The 9,996-nt window shown below is 26.8% G+C and overlaps 1 pseudogene; it reads right to left on the reverse strand.

Annotated features, from left to right (window-relative positions):
• Positions 1 to 263: 263 nt before the first annotated feature.
• Positions 264 to 1,857, reverse strand: LOC137809481 (berberine bridge enzyme-like 17; annotated as a pseudogene).
• Between the last annotated feature and the right edge of the window lie 8,139 nt (positions 1,858 to 9,996).

The following is a 9,996-nucleotide window of genomic DNA, read 5'->3' on the forward strand; positions in this document are numbered from 1 at the left end:
ATACTGTATTTTAAAACATTAAATTTTTTATTAACTATTTTTTACTTATATTATGTTAAATTAAAATGTGTATATATAGTTTTTTATAATTAAAATTTTATAAAGACATAAAACTATAAGGATAACAAATAAATTTAAACCAATTTTTTAAAAAAAAAAAAACTAACGAAGTATGACTCAAAATTAAAAATATCACAAATATAAAAAACACATCCAAATAATTTGATCTTATTAATTCATGAAATTAAGAAATGTGGTCAATTTTAAAAGTAACCGGATGTAGGTGGTATACTTTGTTCATGGGTAAAGAAATTGGAAGGATCAACACTTGTCTTCACACGCACTAATCTATCAAAATTTTCCTTGAAGAACTTGACTCTATATATGCTAGCCTCTTTCAAGCTTCTTGAATTACTTGGATGTTTGGCACCAATATCAATATCCCTATAATTCATAAATGCTTCCCTTGGAGACCTTGAAACAAAAGGGGTCATAAACTCATAAAACGACCTCGAATAGTTCATGTAACGATTATTGGCTTCAACACCATCTTCAGTCCAGGACACATAGTACTGGATCAGGAACAAGTTCCCTTTCCTGTGAGGAAAAGGGGTTGCAGCTGGTGAAATTTCCTCCATTCTCCCTCCATAAGGGTTCCACTGCATCCAAATGTTGTTATATTTAGTCATCAAATCCCAAATGTCTTTTAAGGCCGTTTTTGGGATGGGGGTTTTCACATAATCTGACTTGCTCTTAAAGTACATTGCAGTTGGCTCTTTAGAAGTTGGTAGCAAAGTTTCAATAGAGGTATCATTTGGAAGATTAGACCAAAAAGTGGTGGAATGAACCCAAGGCATTTCTTTGCAATCACTTTGTTTCAAACCTAATTCAAGGAAGACCTCATTCACCAAAGGAACAAGCCTTTCAATTGGGCCTAAAAATTGGCCAATGAAAGAGACTATCACTGTTCCATTCACCACATCAGCCTGCGCTCGTACGAAAAGATCTCGGTCTAGTTTTGGTGCAACTAGTTGCCATTTGTAAGCAACATCAGTTGCATCTTCTTTCACAGCTTTTTTGACATTGAACACGGTCACTTGTGGGGGGTACTGGGACCAGTTGGATCCTCCATGCAACAATGACACCAAAACTGGCCCCACCACCTCCTCTTATGGCCCAAAAGAGATCTTCCCCCATTGACTTCCTATCTTGGACAAAACCATTGGCATTGACCAATTTGGCATCAATGATGTTATCAATAGAAAGACCATATTTTCTCATCAAATTGCCATAACCACCACTAGAAAAGTGGCCACCAATACCCACAGTGGGACACACCCCTGCTGGGAAGGCATGCACGTTGCTTTTCTTTGCTATTTGGTAATAAAGTTGACCAAGTGTGGCTCCAGCCTGAACCCATGTTGTGCTACTCTCTATGTCCACATCAACTGATTGAAGAGGAAACATGTCAAGAATGACATACGGCACGTCTGAGACATATGAAAGACCTTCATAGTCATGGCCACCACTTCGGATTCTGATTTGAATGTCATTTGATCTTGCGCATGTAACTGTTGTTTGGACATGATTCTCACTTTGGGCAGTTATGATGGCAAGAGGTTTTGGCATGCTTTGTGTCTTGTATCGTTTGTTGTGAATGTGCAAGTTTAAGATAGAGGTGTATGAGGCGTTTTCTGGGGTGTATATGGCTTGAGGTACTGTAGCATTTGAAAATTTTCTGAGACAAATGAGGAATTGTTCGATATTTGGGGATTGATACTTTGAATTTCCCAGTGAAACAGACAACACTAGCGTTAAAGATGCTATGAAAAATTAGAACAACCCCATTGTTTTCATGGATACCAATGTGGCTTCTTCAATTAGCCTTGGACTCAATATATATAATGATTATAGGACTTTTGTTACCAATGTGATGTGAGGATCTCCAAAATTTAATTGGTTATAAAAAAAAGATAATTAAGTAAATATTCTTAAAGAAATATAGAAGATTCCGTCTTCGCATAGAAACATTAAATTACGTTGAAAGAAAAAACAAAGGAATAATAAATAAACCATATGCTAAATTTCTCTCTTAACTTTACATTTATACTCTCTTTTTTTATGTCATTTGGTGTATGAATACTTGAATAGCTTAATCCTTTTTCCAAATATGGAAAGTCCAACAAGACTTTTTGTGATAATTTAAATTATGAATATTTATCCAAGGTTGTCATATTTTAAATGGTATAGTTGTATAATAATGTAAGTTTTGAAAGAGTTTAAAATTAAATTTATCTTTGCAAGTAATTTTGTAATTTATTCTAACTAATTTTATAAATGTATTTGATACGTTAACAAATAATTATCACAATCTCAATTGAAGTGTGAAATAAATTATATTTTTTAGAAAAAATAATAATTTGTTGTAATTCTCTTAAAAAACTATAACGGTTAATGTTGTGTTTCTCAAGTGAGTATACGGAAGAGTGTCGGTATCTAACCTAAGAAACGGAAATTCAATAATTTTGAGTCATGAGTCAATATATGTAAGAGACATTGACATCACATTCATCCTAAAACATTAAAGCATTAGATTTGTTAGTCTTTCTCTTTATATATTACTCACCTCACTCATCGTTACTCAATATGAACTTAAGACACCATACTTGAATTCTCCATAGTTACCTTAACCTTGGATTTAGGTAATAAATTCTTACAAAATAATTTATTTTATAAATAATTAAAATATTTTATTATAAAATATGTTGTTTAGACATATAATTTTAAAATAAATTATAATTCTAAAAATTATTGAAAATAATTTGATAATTTAAAATTAAACTATAAAAAAAAAAAGTAAATATTTTGAAATCTTCATATTTTCTATTCTTTAAATATATGTCTCTTTTCTTTATATTTTTACTTAGCTTGTTTTCAATTTAAATATCACGACTCAAACTTCAATTTAAATATCACAACTAAAGTTCAATTGAAATATCACAACTAAAGTTCAATTAAGAGCACATTAACTTATATGTGATTAAGATGTTATTGACTCAATAATATTTTATGAGTAATATTAATGAATGTTTCTTGTACGTTAAAGTTGATCATGTTAATTTTTCGGTTGTCATCACTAAAGTTATTATTTTGTTCATACAAGTCAATATTCTACTATCAGCTAATTAAATTACACTGAATGAAAAAAATAAAGGAGTAATAAATATACCATATATGCTAAATTTCTCTCTTAACTTTACATTTATACTCTTTTTTATTCATAACTTTACATTTATACTTTTCTTTATTCATTTGGTGTATGAATAATTAATAGCCTAATCCTTTTCCAAATATGAAAAGTCCAAGAAGACTTTTTGTAAGAATTTAACTTATGAATATTTTTCTAAGGTTGTCATATTTTAAATGCTATAGTTGTATAACTAATGTAATTTTTGAAAGAGTTTATACAAAAAAGTTATCTCTGAAAGTAATTTTGTAATTTATTCTAAATAATTTCATAAAAATGTACTTTATATATATAAACAAATAATTAATAACAATCTCACGTGTGAAACAAACTATATTTCTTGAAAAAATACGAATTTGTTTTAATCTTCTCATAATAAAACTATAATTATTAATATTGTGTTCCTCGAGTGAATGTATACACTACAAAAATATCATGAAATAGAAACCAATTCTAGAGACAAAAAATAATTAGTTGTTAGAGTGACTAAATTATAGATCATTTTAGGGACTAAATAAATTTTTGGTTTCTAAATTATTTTTTATTATTGTTAAATGGTTTCTAAATTTGTATCTAATTAGCAACTAAGTTTTTTGCTATCAAATTTAGAATTTAAATAATTGGTAGTTAAAACCTTGGTAGCTAATTAGATACCAATTTAGAAACTATTTCACAATAATAGAAACTAATTTATAAATCAATTTTTTTTTTAGTTTATAAAATGGTCTCCAATTTAGTTACTATTGCAACTAATTATTTTGGTTTCTAAAAATTGGTTTCTATTTGATGATTTTCTTGTAGTGATAGAAGAGAGTCGGTACCTAATCTAAGAGACGTGAATTCAATGAGTTTTGAGTCATGAGTCGATACATATATAAAATATATTAAAATCACTTTTAACCTAAAACCTTAAGACATTAGGTTTATGAGTCTTTTTCTTTATATATTACTCACTTCACACATTTTTACTCAATATTGTAACGGTGTAAAATTATTTGATTTTACGTTGTGTGAACATGTATAAATATTAGATTTTGATAGTTTGGAAGTTAAATATTGTTTTGATGTTGGAAAGGTTCTTGAATGGTATAATTTTTTATGTTATGTGATTGAATGATATGTATTATATATGAATGATGAAAATTGTATGAAATTGATGTCATACATTTTGGATAATGTATAAGTTGTTGTTTGATGACATTAAGTATGAAAAACCTATGTTTAACAAAGATCATCTAGATTCACTGATTATCTAAGTCATATAGACTAAAATATCAAGTTGTGAGAAGTTGATGAGGGAGTTCATACACACTTGGTCTACACACTTGGTCTACACACTTGGTCTCACCGTAGACACTCGGTATTGGATGTTTGAACTTATCCTGATCCTTAATATATGGATTAGATGTTAGTCTCGGGTAGGGGCATACTTATCATGTAGTCAATGTGATTAAAACAAAATCAAAGTAATGTGGATTGAAATAAAATTCAATGATTGTGAATGAAAATATATTCATGTGTGGTATATATGAATGATGAAATTGATATTGAAATTTTATATGACATAATTTAAATAAATGTTTATAAATGATTAGTCTGAATGGTTCTTTTTGCATGAATTAAGTTTGTCACGAAACATTTTTTCATTAACTTATGATTATTTTTCTTGTTGTTTTGTGAACTACGATGATTGTACTTTGTACACAAACAAATGATCATACAGGTGTCGAAAACTTATATATAAGTCTGTAGGAAGGATTTGTATTGTAATAGTTAAATATATTTCTAGAGTGTTACAAATACGGACTTCAGACTTCATACTTAAATTCCACAAAGTTACCTTCCCCTTGAATTTAGATAATAAATTCTTACAAAAAAATTATTTTATAACTAATTAAAATATTTTATTATAAAATATGTTGTTTACACATATAATTTAAAAAAAAATTACAGTTCTAAAAATTGGTGAAAGTAATTTGATTCTTTAAAATTAAAGAATAAAAAGTAAATATTTTGAAATTTTCATATTTTCTACTCTCTTAAAAATGTCTCTTTTCTTCATATTTTTACTTAGTTTGTTTTTAATTTAAATATGACTATGTAACTTCAATTTAAATATCACAATTAAATTCCAATCAAGAGCACATATAAGTCATTAAGGTGTTATTAACTTAATATAATATTATTTTTATGAGTAATATTAATGAATGTTTCTTTCACGTTAAAGTTGATCATGTTAATTTTTCAGTTGTCATCACCAAAGTTATTCTTTTGTTCAAACAAGTCAATATTATATTATCAGCTAATAACGTTAGTTAAAGTTTTTTTTTTATAATCAAAATCAATATTTTTTTTTATCAACACAAATGAAACCATTTTTTGTTCTATTAGTAAGTGAGAGCTTTTTTAGTCAAGTTTAGTAAGAATTATTTTACAGTTGACATTCTTTGGGATTATATATATCCACTAATGTTAGTCATAATTATGTCGGCTAACATTTTTTAAAGTTTTTTTCAATCAAATTTAATAAATTAATATTTTTATACGTGATATTTTTGTATTTCATGATAATTAAAATACTCTATCTAAATATAGTAAAATTAAAATTCAATACATTTGAATTATCTGACTAAATAAAAAATTTGAAATTTAAACAATTTAAATAAAATTAATCCAAACTCACTGTATTTTTTAATATTTTAAAAAATATAAAATTTCTTATCGAATTTAAAAGATTTTAAAATAAATACACCCTAAATAATATTTGGAATATTTATTTAATTAATTGTTTGAAATACAAATCAAATAAGACCAATATTTTTATAATTTGAGTTGTGTTCAATTTTTAACTCTATAAAATTGTTAAAAAAATTTAATAAAAATTATCCAATAAAGTAAATTCTTACAAATAAGTTCATGATTTTGACAACCTTATCTACGAGTATATCTAGAAAATAAAATAAAATGATTTTTTATAAATTAAAATTAATTTGTACACAAATTTAAAAAATAAGAATTTTGAAAAAATTATAGGAAATAAATTCTATAACATATACATAAAGTAAATTTTAATTTATATAAAAAAAATTATTAGTTTCTTACTCTCTTTTTTCTTGAAATACAGAAGAAGTTTGCCTAAACATATATAATCTTTCATATAATAAAGACTATTATTGTACCCAAAAAAAAATATATACGTATGAGTTTTATAAAAAAAAATATAAATTTATGCATTACTAGTATTCTTTTTTTAAAAATATATGATAATGAATGTAAAAATAGATATATTATTCACTATAGATATATTATGAATAGACAGAATATATTTATTATGGAATCTCTATCCTTTTCGATAGGGGTGTGTCAGATGTGCTTGAAGTATTCGCATTGGTATAAGAAAAAGTTTGGTCTTAAATTTATGCAAAGTCTCGTTGTGCTTCCTTTACGTACTCTAAATGGGTTTTGAACCCTTTGGCTTGTATGAAGAAGTTGGTTCTTGTGTTTGTTTTGGTTGTACCTTTGTCAATCTGGTAGATGTTTCTATGCGAGAGTATGGTAGGGTGTTTTTCTGTATAAGGATTGGACTACCCTGAAATGATTCTCATTTATTCATTTTTTATTGTTGATAAAAAAAATAGGATAAAAATAAAGTGACACATCATTGTTATATATATATATATATATATATATATATATATATATATTATTTATAGGAATAAGTGACCTTTCAACATATTTATATTTAAAATAAAATAATTTTAATACTCGTACAAATTTAGCATCTATTTAATTAAAAATGTTTTATTTAATAATTTTATTTGAATGTAAAAAATTTATTTTAATATATTTAATTATATAAGTTAAAAAGGGACAACAATAATTAATTCTAATTTGAAATGTAAAATAAAGGTTTGATTCTACATTTAACATTCCGTTGAGTCTATTTTAATTGTCGCTGAACAAAAAACTAGTTTACTTTAATTGTATTTATGCATATAAATATATAGTATTATGTAGAATCAATTATTAAATTAGAATTTTATTAAATTTAATGTATTTAATAATTTCTTATTAAATGTAAAAATTAATTTGCAAAAGTTTTTTTTACTTATATGAAAAATTCAAATAAGATCTAATTCTACGTTTAATGTTTGTATTTAAATATATTTTAATGGAAACTATGTTGCATTTTTATATTTCTTCTAAAGTTTTTTTTGTACAATTTTTATTAATTTCATAAAGATAATTATGCAATGTTCTATTTTACTCATTTCCTTTTTATTTAATACAATAAATATATGTATAAATTATTGAAAGATTAAAAGATATACCTAAGAATATATTTTATCCTTTTTTTTATCAAACACAATAAATACATGTTTAAATTATTCAAAAATTGAAAGATACGTAATAATATAATTCATATATATATATATATATATATTAAACTTTGCAAATGAATAGATGTAACAACGTGTTTTTTTTTTTAAAAAACAGAACCCTGTACACATTATTCTTCCTTATCTCCATTCTCTCTTTCCAATTCTTTTCTCTCCCTCTCTCTTAATTTCTCTCCCAATCTTCATCTATTTTAGAATCTGATCATACCACGCTGTAGCTGAGGAATTCAGGAACATTTTTATCCGATCAGATTTTCAAACAGAGTAAGTTCATTTTTACTCTAAATATCCTTTATTCTCTGTTTTTCCTTAGGATTTAGTCATCAATCTTGGTGGGGTTAGTTGAGAAGTTTAATCCTCTCAACTTATTCTATTATATACTGAAATTTTGTTCTATTTGGATAATTTACATTAGGCCCGTAAATCTTGAAGCTTATCTAAACGGTGGGGAATAAAATTCTAAAAGTTGTTTGGAAAGCAAGCAATTGAGGTAAGGGAAGCTAAATTTAATTTTTAATGACACCCTAGGATAGAAGATCTGAATGCAGAAGGAACGTGATCCCAATATTCAATTTTCTCTTGCAGGAATGTTGTGTGTTTATATATTGGGTTGTTTGTTTGTATATTATTTAAATTTGTAAAAATAGTATATTTTGATGATTTAGTATTAAAGTGTTATTTTTTTCATGTCAAATAGACTTTTGAATATTGTGGATCAATTTTTGAATGATATTGTATGACGGAATGGTATGGAATTGAATTCATACATTTGGGATAATGTATGGACAGATGTTTGTTGTGTATTAAGTATTGATGCCTATGTGGTAACAGAGATCTTCGAGCTTCACTGATGATCTAAGTCACATAGACTAAGATATCAGGTGGTGAGAAGCTGATGGAGGAGTTCATGCACACCGTGACATATGGATGCACGGCTTGGGTTGTATTGAACTTACCCTGATCCTTTCTGTTGAATTCGCTGGTAATCTTTGGATCAGGTGTTAGTCTCTGGTAGGACTTACTTAATACGGGTCTTCCGGAAGACGATGTTTGTTAAATATCTTGGATGTGTAGATCCATGTGAGATCTATGTGATTGTTTTAATGTTGGGATTTGAAGAAGATTGTATAATTTGAGAAATTGATCATGTAACTTGGTTTTCTCTTTTGATTTAATTGCGTATATTATAAAATTCTATTTTCACTAAAGTGTGTTTCATAATGTTCCACTGCAAAATTTCTCTCAGTTTAGGTTGAGTAACGTGTCTGTTTCGGTAAATGAGGTTTGGGGAGTGATTTGGATCGCGGTCGTCAACGAAATCTGGAAACTTAGAAACAGAGTAATTTTTAGAGGGGGTGTAATAGATGTATTGGAAGTATTCGCGTTGGTGAAACTAAAGGCATGGGCTTGGGTTACTTCCAAGTCGCAGGATGCTATCTTTTCCTTCTCTGACTGGTGTGTTGATCATTTGGTCTGTATGAAGATGATGTTTTGATGTCTTATTTGGGTATAAGAGTGAGGGTTGTTGGCGGTTCTTTTCGATTTTATTTAAATTCTTAGGAGTTGGCGGGGTGTGTGTTGTGAACAAGGTTAAAGGTCGTGTGTTTTGTATAAGGGTTGGGTCACCCCTAAAGTGACTCATATTTATTCATTGTTTATTGCTGATCGAAAAAAAAAAAACTAGCTTACCCTTGCTTTTCTTGCTGTGTTTGAACTGCGATGACTGTACTACGTACACGAGCAGATGATCTTACAGGTGTCTGAGGATCATAAGAGTTTTAAGGCGTTGATTTTGAAACTTATATTGTAAATATTTGTATTTTTATATGTCCTAATCACGTATCAGGAATATTTTGAAAAACGGTAAGCTTGTATAGAAATATGTAGAACCGGTATTGTAATAGTTATATGTAAATTATTGGGTGTACAGTAGAAACAAAAATTCAATATTAAGTAAACGAATGGAGTATATAAATTTAACTATTGTAACAACAAGTGAGATATTATATGTACTATTTTAAAAAATAATTTACATATCATAATATAATGAAATAAAATTATAATAATTAATTTTAGGAATGATAAAGTTGGTTCATTTTGACCATTTTTGCATTTGATTTGCCAAAATTTATTCACATAAGACTTGCGGATTTGTGGATAAATATATTAAAATGAATTATAAAATAAATTTTAAATTTATACTTCTAATATGTATAATATTAATAAAAATGTTTAAATATATTTAATAAACAAACAATATTGTAGTAATAATAAGTTATAATTATTCTTTTATCTTTTATATTAAAAATCAATATCAATTTGATCTAGTGATTGCACTACATTCCTCCA

Source organism: Phaseolus vulgaris, chromosome 2, assembly GCF_000499845.2.
Source record: "Phaseolus vulgaris cultivar G19833 chromosome 2, P. vulgaris v2.0, whole genome shotgun sequence".
Classification (NCBI taxonomy): Eukaryota; Viridiplantae; Streptophyta; class Magnoliopsida; order Fabales; family Fabaceae; genus Phaseolus; species Phaseolus vulgaris.